Source organism: Salmo trutta, chromosome 22, assembly GCF_901001165.1.
Source record: "Salmo trutta chromosome 22, fSalTru1.1, whole genome shotgun sequence".
Taxonomy (NCBI): Eukaryota; Metazoa; Chordata; class Actinopteri; order Salmoniformes; family Salmonidae; genus Salmo; species Salmo trutta.
Genome location: NC_042978.1, coordinates 19,141,660 through 19,156,038, shown reverse-complemented (window position 1 = coordinate 19,156,038; position 14,379 = coordinate 19,141,660). Strand labels below are relative to the sequence as shown.

General features: G+C 42.3%; 1 pseudogene; it reads right to left on the bottom strand.

Annotated features, from left to right (window-relative positions):
- Window positions 1-11,509: 11,509 nt before the first annotated feature.
- Window positions 11,510-12,998, bottom strand: LOC115159003 (G-protein coupled receptor 55-like; annotated as a pseudogene).
- Between the last annotated feature and the right edge of the window lie 1,381 nt (window positions 12,999-14,379).

Sequence of the window (14,379 nt, the reverse complement as noted above, 5' to 3'; positions counted from 1 at the left end):
CTATCTTCTTTTACTCCAGTTATTTTGACTATTTATTCTCCTCAAGGATATATATATATATATATATACACACAGTACCCGTCAAAAGTTTGGACACACCGACTCATTCAAGGGTTTTTTCTTTATTTTTACTATTTTCTACATTGTAGAATAATACTGAAGACATCAAAACTATGAAATAACATATATGGAATCATGTAGTAACCAAAAACTGTTAAACAAATCAAAATATATTTCAGAATTCAGAGTCTTCAAAGTAGCCTTTGCCTTGATTACAGCTTTGGACACTCTTGGCATTCTCTTAACTCCCGAGTGGAGCAGCGGTCTAAGGCACTGCCTATCAGTGCTAGGGGCGTCACTACAGACACTGGTTAGATTCCAGGCTGTATCACAACTAGCCATAGGACGATGCACAATTGGCCCAGCGTCGTCCTGGTTAGGGTTTGGCCGGAGTAGGCCGGCATTGTAAATAAGAATGAGTTCTTAACTGACTTGCCTAGTTAAATTAAGGTTAAATAAAACACAAAAATGAATACTTTGCTGTCACTTGTGTCAAATGCATAAGTACACTTCTCTTGTAGCTCTGACGTAGTTTGAAAATACCCCCACTGTCCAGCAGATGGTGCTGTTGGTCCATCAACGGCCTTTGACAGCCATAAAATAAGGCCTGGACCATGCCTCTTCGTATGCCATGGCAGTCCAGTGTGGTCCTCCACTTTGCCAACATGAGTAATACCACTGTTGACAATTCTGAGGATTACCATTGAAAAGCATCAGAATGAATAATAGAAATGAACTCAAATAGCTTTGTCAGTATTAATGATATGAGCACACTTCCCTCTCTCTCTCAGGGGAGTATATGAGACAGTAACACATCTGTTGACAGGTAAATGGGCTGTGAGGCCTGTCAGAGCCACCCTTTCCCCTTGCTGCTTTATGGGTCCTCAGCCCCTGGTGCTGCAGTGTGGAGCTGGAGCCCTGCCTGCCCTGCAGTCCTCCCTCCCTCTGCCACCGCAGCCCTTGCTGGCCATCACGTTATAAATCTCAAAATCAATCAGCTGAGCCAGGGGCACATTCATGTGATGAATCTGATTCATTAATGGATTGGACCAATGCCAGCTCAGCGGACACTGTCAGGTTGACCCACAGCTGAGCTCACTGCAGGCTAACTCAGTTTCACAGCCCTTTTCTGTAAATTCAGATTCCAGCCACACCTTGTCTTTTTGCATTCATTACAGGGCTGAATGGTGTTAACATCATAAACATGATACAAGACACAGTGTGTAATTTGAGGCCCATCTATCTGACATATTTATCAGGCACCTCTGAGAGAGAGAAGGAAAAGGTCATTCTGTTTAATGCTCTATCTGTTTGCTTTCAGGCACCAACACAGACAATCAAGCACAGAGGGCCGGACAGATGTACAGTAAGCTTGACAACAACACATCCAGTAAAGGACTATAGAATTACACAGTCAATACAAGTGTGGACATTGGTCTACATGCCAAATAAATTATTAAAATTAAGCACAGTAATTCGCTCTACAAGGGGTGTAGAGCCTAACTGGCATACAAGCAGCTGGTGAGTTTCAAGTTTGGGGAAGATAATTTTCACCATAAAAATGCACCTTTATAATAAAAGCATTTTATGCATAATCTCATTTGTGGTCACTTTTGTTAATAGTGTTTTCCCGGTAATGGAACATTTGTGCTTATAGCCTACTGCAGTGTGCGCATTGCTGCGCTTATAATGTGAAGAAATAAACTATTTGTCTATCAACATTTTAAACTAAATGTTCTGATCTGTTGCTTCAGCCTCAATGCGTGAAAACGTTTTTTTGATGCTAGTGGTTGTATTAATTTGGGATCTATCGCATCCCACAACTGTCCCAGACTACTTGTTGGAATATTTATTCCTCGCACAGAATAGAATAGGTGAATAGAATAGGTCAACTTTTGTACTATGAGGGATAGTAGATTGACATATGCTAGTGCTTTTGTTAGGCCTACTCATCTTGTTGACTGACAAAAAGTAAATGTGGACAGTTCTTCCAATATCTTCAATACGCACCTCGGGAATTGAATAAGGACGTTCCGAGTTGCATCCCTGAAGTGTCTGTCTTCACTTGTAGCCTGTGAGACCCGATCACCTGATGGAGAGCCATGTGAGTGAGAGGTGCTTCGGAGTACGCAGCACTCAGGGAGATGGAAACAACGGCCACTGGCTGCAAAAGGCATGGATTTGTTTTGGGTGCATCATGGCCACACAAAGGGGATGCCACTGGGAAATTCGAGGCATTATCAAGTGCTTGTCAAATTGTCAATGAGAGACTATTGGAGTATGTACAGCATGTGCAAAAAAACAAAGCAGAGCCATGTCTTTCAAGCAACCTTTTTCAAATCATCATTAGAGTCGCATCATGCAGCCTTACAATGTATTAAAAATCAACACATATAGCCCAATGTTTGCCCAACGTAGAACAACTAAAGTTACATTAATAAATCTAAATTAAGCATATAGGAATACCTATTTCATTAACTGCTCAACACAGAAAATCCGTATGTGCGCACTCCCTCAAATTATTTGGAGAAAATATCCTTTCTATTTTATTCAGCTTTGTTCAATTGTATTCTTCATACTCTAAAATAATATATATATATAAAAAAAAATATATATATATATATATATATATATATATATATATATATATATATATATATATATATATATATATAAAAATATATATTAATATATATATATAAATAAAAATATATATAAATATATATTAATATATATTAATATATATATATTGCCACGGAATTCTAAGCAAATCTTGTCTGCTAAATGAACTAGTGTAGCCCACAGCAATATGGCATAGCCAGATCAGGACCTGACATAAGCACAACTCAGAGTATTGTAACGGTTTTGACTTGAGGTTATAATTTATAGGGGTGCCAGGTAGGTTGTGCCTACCAGAGAAAATATTAGTTTCTCCTTTTAGTTTGATAGGGAATGAGTCCCATCTGGTCCGTCAAGTCTACACCAATACAAAGGACTCATGTAAATGTCAGGTTGGAAATACCCTTTTCATGAACCCTTAAAACAATGGAAATAACTTCAAAAACAACTGTATTCTTTTGCGTGGATGTATTAACAACAAATGATCACACACAACAATATAACAATAGTGAGCTTTAAACAGCTCTGGTTCCTTCAGAAATGTCCTGTACCTCGGGCCTAAAAAGAGTCCAGCCCGGTAAACAAGTTCAGGGAACTCAAGTGACCTTAGTCACGCAATGTTTGTCCGTCATACAGTGTAGCATAAACCCAGTGTCCATCATACAATGAAAAGAACAAATATTTTACCACACATTTCAATAAATCCTCAACTACAACTAACTACATAAATCATCACAGTATACATCACACCCAAAACAAATGAAATACCGTATACAAAAAAGGTTGTAGTCAGTCGGTCAGTCAGAGAAGCCAATCCGCCGACAGATCTCCAGCGGAGAAAGGCCACGAAAACCAACGGAGGTGTAGTCCACGGAGGCAAAGAGTGGATCCGATCCTGGGTAGATTTTCTATTAGGCTACACAAAGCACACTTTTACAGCAACACAACAAACGGAAGAGAGAAGCTTCAGAACTGAGGGTCGAACACATCCTCATTCATGTTTCCATCACAACTCCACTTTTGCGCAGCTGATGCTGGCTATTTAATTGGGAATTAAAGGGGAAGCACCCTAGTGGAAGGAGAAGCACTATTTAATTAAGAATTAAAGGGGAAGCGCTCTATTTGAAGGAGAAGCACTGAGACGGTTCAGAAACATTCAGGGCCGTCACACACCCCCTCCCCTGGAAAAAGCCGACCATTGCCCTGGAAGGCACATCTTGGTCGGGGAAACCGAGAAAGGTCTCATCACTTTCCTCTACAAAAATATTCATTACTTTTTGGCGCTCATGCTCCTCAGCCGAGGGGTCACAGGCCTTAAGACGTGAGACTTCTGGGTCTGGGAATCCGAGAAAAGTCTCCTCACTTTCCTCTTCAAAGATCTCCAGGACCTTGCGGCGCTCAATCTCCTCCAATTCCTCAGCCGAGGGGTAACAGGCCTTAAGGCGTGAGACATGGACAACGCGCATATCTTCACCTGTGTCCTCTTTCACCACTCGGTAGTTCAAAGGGCCGCTCTGCTCCACAATCCTATATGGTCCTTGCCATTTAGGAGCGAGCTTGGCCGAGAAGAATTGTTCAGCTTTTGAATAAGGATGAGAGCGAAGCCACACCCGATCACGAAGCTGGAACTGCATGTCTCGTCTCTTCTTATCATAATTTCTCTTCTGCTTGAGTCGAGCCTGGATCATGTTCTTTGAGACAAGAGCTCTCAAGTCATGGAGATGGACTACCTGGTCATAGCAAGCAGCGTCTGGAGTAACCTGCTGGGGCTGTAGCACCATCTCCAAGGGTCCTCGGAGGGGACGACTCAGGTTCAGCTCTGCAGGTGTGACTCCAGTGGACTCTTGCACAGCAGAATTCAGGGCAAATCGAAACTCGTGAAGGTGCTTGTCCCAGTGTTTGTGCTGGGTCCCTACATAGGAAGCAACCATTGTCTTCAAGGTTCGATTAACTCTCTCAGTGAGGTTGGTCTGTGGGTGATAAGCCGTGGTCAACTTCTGTCTCAGGTTCCATCTTTGGCAGGTCTCCTCAAAGAGATCAGAGACGAATTGGGAACCTCGATCAGACAGGATGTAATCAGGCACTCCCCAGCGAGTCAGGATCTCTTTCGTAAGGATGTTAGAGACTGTCCTTGCTGTGGCCTGACGCAGGGCAAAGAGCTCCACCCACTTGGAATAGTAATCAACAAAAACAAGCATGTACACATTCTGATTGGAGCTTCTAGGAAATGGACCCATCAAATCCACTCCTAACATTTCCCAAGGTCGGGTAACCACAGTTTGCTGCAACTTGCCAGCAGGCTTTCTACCTTCTGGTTTGTACATTTGACAAACCTGACAGTTTCGGATGTGTGACTTCACATCCATGCTCAAATGTGGCCAGTACAGTAATGCTTGCAACCGCTTGTAGGTTTTGAACCTGCCCAAATGACCAGCTAACGGGTCTTCATGGAAATGTTGAAGCAGTTGAAGGCGTAGAGTTTCAGGTATGTACATTTGGTATAGTGTTCTGTGAGGTAGTTGTACAACTCAGTAGACTTTGTCTTCAATGATGGTCAGCTTGGTGGTAGGATTTACCATCTTTTCTCCATCTTCAAGGATAGTCTGGTACAAAGCCTGTACTTCTGGATCATCCTGTTGGGCTTTCCAAATGGCCTCATCAGAGATGGGAAAGTCAGTTTTGGGTGAGTCTCGACTGCTTGACAGGACAGTAGCACATGTAAGATGAGGGCCACCATTACCACCAGCAGGAGCTCTGGATAAGGCATCTGGAACAGTGTTGTATTTTCCTTTCCTGTATTCTACTGCAAAGGTGAACTCTTGCAACCGTAGAGCCCATCTGATAAGTCTGGTGCTTGGTTTGTTGGTCTTGAACACCCACACAAGGGAGGAATGGTCAGTGACCACAGTGAAGTGTCTTCCCTCCAGGTAGTACCTCCACTTTTCCAAAGCCCAGACAACTGCAAGGCACTCTTGCTCGGTTGTGGAGTAGTTCCGTTCTGCTCCATTCAATGTTCGACTGGCGAACGCTAGCACTTCTTCAGTGCCAAGTCCAGTCTGTTGGACTAGAACAGCACCAAGTCCAACATCACTTGCATCAGTGTAAACAACAAAGGGGCAATCAAAGTTGGGATGACCCAAAATGGGAGGTGTGACGAGGTGTCGTTTCAGGGTTTCAAAAGAGGTCTGGCACTCTGCCGTCCATCGGAATTTCGCACCTTTTCGCTTCAATGCGTTGAGGGGTTCTGCCACCTGGGAGAAGTTCAACACAAACCGATGGTACCATCCAGCCATCCCAAGGAACCGTTGAAGGGCCTTGAGTGTGGTTGGGACAGGGAAATCTTGTACCGCCTTGGTCTTTTCAGGATCCACATGCGTGCCGTCAAAAGACACAATATGGCCAAGGAACTTCAGGGAGGTTTGGCAGAAGTTGCTCTTCTTCATGTTCAATGTCAGACCAGCTTCCCTTAGCTTGTCCAACACTGCTTGAAGATCTTGAAAGTGTTGTTCTCTGGTCTGGGAGTAGATAATTATATCGTCCAGGTAGACGAAACAGATCTTCCCTTTGAGCTCACCTAACGCAATCTCCATGAGTCTTTGGAAAGTGGCAGGTGCATTCTTTAATCCAAAAGGCATCACCTTAAAGGAAAACAAGCCCTCAGCACAGACAAAAGCAGTCTTGTCCTTGCTTTCCTGGTCCATCTCAACCTGCCAATAGCCACTATTGAGGTCAAGGGTGGTGAACACAACCACACCAGACAATGACTCCAGGATATCTTGGATGGTGGGAAGAGGATAGGCATCAGTCTGGGAAACCTTGTTGGTCTTCCTATAGTCCACACAAAATCTAAGACCACCGGTCTTTTTTGGGATGAGGACAACAGGAGCAGCCCAGGGAGAGGATGAACATTCAATTATATTTTGTGTCAACATATCATTAATGAGTCCCTTTTGGATGATTAGCTTCGCTGGGGACAAACGATATGGCTTCTGCTTGATCGGCATTTCCTGTGTAAGGAATATTTTGTGCTTCAGGAGCCCAGTACGTCCCAGCTTTGAAGTACATACATCAGCGTTATTCTGCAGCTGTTCCAACAGCCTTAACTCCTCTGGCTGTTCCAGCTGAGCTCTTCTCACAGCCTGTAAAAGGAGATCATCAGAAGGATTATCGAGGGTTAGTGGTACCGGAGCAATGGCAGAGAAGACTGCCACATTTGGACCCCAATCATGTAACTTTGTAGCTTCTGACTGGAAGAAATGCTTCTTGCTCGGATTGTATGGAAACCAGTAGCAATTGTGTGCGATATCAATCTGGACACCACTGAAGTACATGAAATCAATTCCCAACACGACAGGAAAAGCAAGGTTCTTGGTTTGTAGGATAACAGAAGGAATCATATAGGAGTGGTTACACAGGCAGAACTCTACCTCACTCCATCCAAGTGGTCGTTTAGCCTCACCATCAGCCAGATAGAGTGGACCTTCTGTCCACGGCTTCAAGTTGTAGTGTGGTCCTTTAACCTCCTTCCACAGTTTCTCATTGAGCAGTGTGTAGGATGACCCGGTGTCCAGGATGGCTCTTCCTGTCCATGGACCTATGGACAGGGGTACCACCAATTGGTGCGGTATTAACTGAAAGGAAGGGGATGTCGATGGGGGGGGCGTAGGCAGTGACTCTTGGGGTTTCAGCTCTGGTCAAAGCACCCAGAGTAGGATGGTTGTTCCTGCGAAGGGAGTTAGGTGTGTTGATTTGTGGTTTCTGGAAGGGTTTACTTGATATGGTCTTGGACATGTAGCTGAAGAATGTCCCTTTTGGCTACATCTCCAACAGAACATGGGAGGGGTCTTGGCTGGAGACTCTGGCTGTTGTTGATGGTCTGGCTTGGGTAACGGTTTGGGTGTCTGTTTCTTTCTCTGTTCATATTGCTGTTGGCATTCTCTGTCCTTCTCGAACTGCTGTCCCAGGCGAACCAGTCCATCAACAGTGGTGACTCTTTCTCTGAGTTGACTGGCTAGTAGTGGGTTGATGTTCTTCAAGATCAACTTAATGACCTCTTCCTCCTCAATGCCATGTTTCCACCTTCTGCACAGGGAGTGGTAACCATATGCAAAGTCACGGATACTCTCTTTCTCTCTTTGCACTCGATTCCTGACTCTGTCTGCCAGCTCATCTGTGTAGTCCTCAGACAGAAATGCAGAGGAAAACTTGGCCTCAAAGTCAGCCCAGGAGGTAGTGGTGAGACGTGCCACATCCCACCAGTCTCGAGCTGTCCCATGCAACACATTCCTCAATGTGGCAAGGAGTTCTTCGTCAGCCAGGGGATTGAGGGCAAGAAAGTTACGACATCTTTCCAGATACATTAGCGGATCAGGACTGTCATCCTTTTTCCCCAAAGGTGGGAAATTGCAATTTAATGGGCATCGCCCCCACATGACGTCTACTCAAATCACCATGAACAAAAGAGCTAGGAGGGATTGAGGAAGTAGAGGGTGAGGGAGTTATCGGACCATGAAAATGAACACCAGGATGCATGGTGGATTGCATCCTGTAAGGGGTGGCTGCAGCATGGCCTTGTCTTAGCTGTTCTGAGGTGCCAGCTTGGCCCTCAGTGGTTTGAACAGAAGGGGACACCAGAGAAGCTCTGTGCAAGGAGTTGTGCCTAATGGTGGCCATGTCAACAGACACGTCAGCCAACATTTTAACACAATTAGAGAGCTCTTTCTGCAAGTGGTCTACAGTGTTAACCAGGGGAGAAAAAACAGAATTAACGTCCTTGAGGACCTCAGTGTGATGATGTTGCAAGCGCCACTGGAGAGTGGCAGTGAGTTGGGTTTGTTGGTAGTCAAACTGCTTGTCCATGGCACCAGTAACATCTCGTCTTCCACTCTCACTGAGCTCTGTCAGCGTGTGGGTTAGAGTGCTCAGTGAATTTCTGAATTCCATGGCACTCTGTTGTTGCTCCACTCAGACATTTGAATTTATGGTGGATTAAAGTTTGGAGATGTTGTTGAGTCCGACAAATATCAAGGATGTCACCTTGAAGTTGTAAGACTACCACCTCTGGAGATAAACCAGACAATGGAGGAAGGTTGGGCGTCAGAGGGAGGGCTAGCTCAGTACTTCCACACAGATCCATGTCAATAAGGGAGTAGCTGGTTAGACCTCCTGTGGCCTGTGGTCCAGACAGAGCATTCAGATTCCCAGGGCTCTGGCCCAAATCAACTCCATTATTAACATTATGATTTGTATTGTCGGCTCGATGGTCAGAATGGCCCTGTGTATTCCCATTGACAGGTATGATATGGATGAGCACATTTTCTTGGGGTGAATCCATTGTTTTAATTCCACACAAAAGATTTGCTTTGGTTATTTCTCAATGTTGAGGTCCCATCTGGGGTGCCATTTTTTATGTAACGGTTTTGACTTGAGGTTATAATTTATAGGGGTGCCAGGTAGGTTGTGCCTACCAGAGAAAATATTAGTTTCTCCTTTTAGTTTGATAGGGAATGAGTCCCATCTGGTCCGTCAAGTCTACACCAATACAAAGGACTCATGTAAATGTCAGGTTGGAAATACCCTTTTCATGAACCCTTAAAACAATGGAAATAACTTCAAAAACAACTGTATTCTTTTGCGTGGATGTATTAACAACAAATGATCACACACAACAATATAACAATAGTGAGCTTTAAACAGCTCTGGTTCCTTCAGAAATGTCCTGTACCTCGGGCCTAAAAAGAGTCCAGCCCGGTAAACAAGTTCAGGGAACTCAAGTGACCTTAGTCACGCAATGTTTGTCCGTCATACAGTGTAGCATAAACCCAGTGTCCATCATACAATGAAAAGAACAAATATTTTACCACACATTTCAATAAATCCTCAACTACAACTAACTACATAAATCATCACAGTATACATCACACCCAAAACAAATGAAATACCGTATACAAAAAAGGTTGTAGTCAGTCGGTCAGTCAGAGAAGCCAATCCGCCGACAGATCTCCAGCGGAGAAAGGCCACGAAAACCAACGGAGGTGTAGTCCACGGAGGCAAAGAGTGGATCCGATCCTGGGTAGATTTTCTATTAGGCTACACAAAGCACACTTTTACAGCAACACAACAAACGGAAGAGAGAAGCTTCAGAACTGAGGGTCGAACACATCCTCATTCATGTTTCCATCACAACTCCACTTTTGCGCAGCTGATGCTGGCTATTTAATTGGGAATTAAAGGGGAAGCACCCTAGTGGAAGGAGAAGCACTATTTAATTAAGAATTAAAGGGGAAGCGCTCTATTTGAAGGAGAAGCACTGAGACGGTTCAGAAACATTCAGGGCCGTCACAGTATGCTATTCTGTTCTTCTGAAATAGACAACATTTTCTTCATATCATGTATCCTAAGACCTGTCTAAAATAAATAATGGATTTATTGTGAAGGTGCAGGCTATATTACATAGATTTATTAGACTTTTTAAAATGTAGATGTTCCAAAGGTCTGCATCAGTGGCTTGTAGGCTATGTGTGGAAGCCAGGAGGTGCTAAATATATTTGTTAATTAACGGACAGTTATTTACTTGACAATCACCGGCTGACGAAATTTCGTGATGCCCTAGCCAGGTGCACCGGTTTGTGTCAAGAACTGCAACGCTGCTGGGGTTTTCACTGGGTTTTTCACACTCAACAGTTTCCTGTGTGTATCAAAAATGGTCCATCCAGCCAACTTAACACAACTGTGGGAAGCATTGGAATTAACATGGGCCAGCATCCCTGTGGAGCGCTTTCGGCAATTAACTCAATATTAGGTGTCATTAACATTTTGTATGCTCAGTGTACATGACTCTCTTTCAATGTTGAGTGTACAGTTGAAGTCGGAAGTTTACATACACCTTAGCCAAATACATTTAAACTCAGTTTTTCACAATTCCTGACATTCCTGTCTTAGGTCAGTTAGGATCACCACTTCATTTTAAGAATGTGAAATGTCAGAATAATAGTAGAGAGAATTATTTATTTCAGCTTTTATTTCTTTCATCACATTCCCAGTGGGTCAGAAGTTTACATACACTCAATTAGTATTTGGTAGCATTGCCTTTAAATTGTTTAACTTGGGTCAAACGTTTCAGGTAGCCTTCCACAAGCTTCCCACAATAAGTTGGGGGAATTTTGGCCCATTCCTGATGTCAAGCAAAGAGGCACTGAGTTTGAAGGTAGGCCTTGAAATACATCCACAGGTACACCTCCAATTGACTCAAATTATGTCAATAAGCCTATCAGAAGCTTCTAAAGCCACAACATAATTTTCTGGGATTCTCCAAGCTGTTTAAAGGCACAGTCAACATAGTGTATGTAAACTTCTGACCCACTGGAATTGTGATACAGTGAATTATAAGTGAAATAATCTGTCCGTAAACAATTGTTGGAAAAATGACTTGTGTCATAAACAAAGTAGATGTCCTAAACGACTTGCAAAAACTATAGTTTGGTTGAAAAACGAGTTTTAATGACTCCAACCTAAGTGTATGTAAACTTCTGACTTCAACTGCATATAATTTTTATAATTCTCAACAATTTTTTTCTGATTTTAGAAGCCATGTCAATATCTATTATCCAATATAAACAATGTCAATATTGATTATTCAATATAAACCATGTAAATATCTATCGTTCAATATAAATGAGAATGGATTTTAGCATAAAGCAGGGTGTGATGACCAGCCTGAACACAAGGGGGGAGACAATAGCCTGCCAAAAGTTAAGTCCAGAAAAACAGAACCGTTTTTAACATAAGCTACCCTTCAGTTGTTCAAAAAAGACGACACCGGACACCTACATAGCAGGAAAATATGTATATAATTCATATATCTGTATAACCATCAGATTTTTTAGGATTTTTCAAGTGACAGCATTCACTAGGCCAAAACAGAATATACAGTAGCTGATAATTCCTCTCATTCCTATCCGGTTCTAGAGAGAGCAATTCTCTCTGGAGAGTCTCGGTTCTCTCTTTACACTGACTTCCCTGGGATCAGTTCCTTGCGGAACTCCTTTACCAAGAAGAAATATCCAATAGCATCTAAACAGCAGCTTGTTGTGCCAATCCCTTCTGAGACATGATAAAAGTTATGCATCAAACTATACTGTTGGCAGTCAGTTGGGACTTTGTAGGCAACACAGAATTTCATGAAAAATGCTATATGGATAGGAGTGTAACAGATGAAAAAGACTACCAAATTGGCTGATATTATTCTAATACGTTTCCTGTTGTCCTTATATGAGTGCATGTCCTTGTAGGCCAGCAGAGTGCAGATCGTCTGACATGAACAAAGCAGCATTGTGAGAAGAGGAACCACATAACCCAGTATCTCCAGAGTCAGAATGTAGCCCAGTGGAAACAAATGGAATTCCCTCTCAAAGCAGGCTAGATTGTGCTCAGGTCTATTGTGCTCCCTGAATATCACACATAGGACCACAATAGTTACCCATATCATCACACACACTACAACAGCCACTTGTTTCTTGGAGCCCATTCTCCTGGAGTGGAAGGGAAACTGAATGGCGATGAATCTCTGAACACTGATAGGATAGCCGTAACAGTGAAAATACTAGCGTACATGTTGGTGAAATGAATGAGAACCAGAACAGCACAGAGGCCAGGAGAGGTAATGCTGAAGAAGGTGTGGTAGATCCTGAAGGGCAGGAAGGTGATGAAGGCGCAGTCGGCCACAGCCAGGTTGAACATGTAGATGTGTGTGTCTGTAAAGCTGGCTCCCTCAGAGCAGAGAGGTTCAGGGCCAGACCCAGCAGAAACACAGGGCTGTACACAACCCTCTGGAACAGCCTCACCACCTCCCACATGTTGGTCTTACAGAGGTGTGGTCCATATGAATGGTTGGACATCATTCTCACTATGGCGAAGAGCATGGTCAGTTAGTATGATATTATGATGTTTTGCTGATGAAGGCTAAAATTGTGGTCTTTACATTCTTATGAAGTTGGTAATGTGTTACAATTTCAAGCGTGTATTACTAAAAGTCAAAGTTACAGTCAACATCAGTGAGCTGACTGCTGTTTTAGGGTTCAGAGGTTAAGAATCGTGACATAACCTACTATAGCAGTTCTCACTTGGTCTGTACCTCCCACTTCAATTAAAAACATATCGTTCTTTCTGTTGGTTCTGACTGTTAATAAATGTCCTACCTTAAAATGAGAGGAACTCTGACAAAGGCAGTTTTTTAATGTGATTGACAGCCACCAAGCACACAGATGTTTTTCACCTGTAAGTTAAGAGTCCACTTTTACTGTCTCCTTCTTGAAGCTGTGTGAGAAGCTAGACGTTTCTTTCAAGCAGTTTCCCCTTGACAACAGAAAAAGGAAGTTGCGTTTGATGGACTGCAGTCTATTTGCATTTTAAAGTATAGAACTGCGTAGGTATACTATCACTAGAGAGTAACAATTTGACAGAAATACATTAAAGCCTAAGAATATTTCAACAATAAGGAAGAGACAAAAGATCTGAAATTGCCTAGATCTTTTTCTGTTTTATATTACCTCCTCACTATACACAGTCACAATAGGAGAAGTACTGTTTACTTCAAGACAATGCTATCCTTTATATGGTCTGTAGTGTAAATGGTTGGGAAATTTAGACTGTTGGTGTAATATTTGTGTCTCATTGTGGTTTGGAGATTCACTTCTAATGTCTTTCTGTTTGTGTTGAATGTTCAAAAACACATGACAAGATGCATGATCTATCGAAGTCAACTGGAGAAAAACGTGTTTCCAAAACAACTGTGGTCGATGATTTATAAATACAGTATATGCTACATTATGCATGTACATGTCTATTTACACATTCTAAAATCCGGTGTTGGGGAAGCTACTCCGAAAATGTAGTTTACCAAGCTACCAATGACTTCACACTGGAAGAAGTTAAGCTACACTAAAGCTACCCTTCAAAAATATATAGTTTTCTTAACTAAAGTTACTTTGAAAAAGTAATTCACTACATGAAAACAACTTTGTGAAAAATGATCATGTGTAAATCTGAAATGTCATAGCCGATAAATTGCAAGAGCAGAATGTGTAATTTAACCTATTAAACACAAAAACTATGTTTCAAGTGAGAATTATGCAGGTCTGATGCTGAAAAAGAAAGGAAAGTATTGCCAATTTCACCCATATTTTATTTTATAAAAAAAAGTGTAATGTGTAGTTCCAGTAGTTAGCTACACCACTACATGGGAAAAAAGTTATTAACTACTACCTGGATTTGAATTTTATTAAACTACCACCAAGCTACTGCAAAATGTTGTTAAATTACTAGTTGAACAACATGTAGTTCACTACTCTCCAACACTGCTAAAACCACAAAACCACAAACCTAACATTGTAAACATTGAAATTAGGGTAAAACTTAACTGACTAAGAGGTTGTTACAGCAATCTAATGTCAACATAATTATCAGAACTATGTATATGTTGAAATTGCGTTGAAAATTCCAAGTAGAAGCATAAAAAATGTAATTTGATTAGAAATATTTTATTTGACCTTGTTTCAATGTTGATAATAATCTGGTTTCAGAGCTGGTCATGGGTGCACCTCAGCCACGCTCAAGGTCCTAAACGATATCGTAACCGCCATCGATAAGAAACAATACTGTGCTGCCGTATTCATTGACCTGGCCAAGGCTTTCGACTGTGTC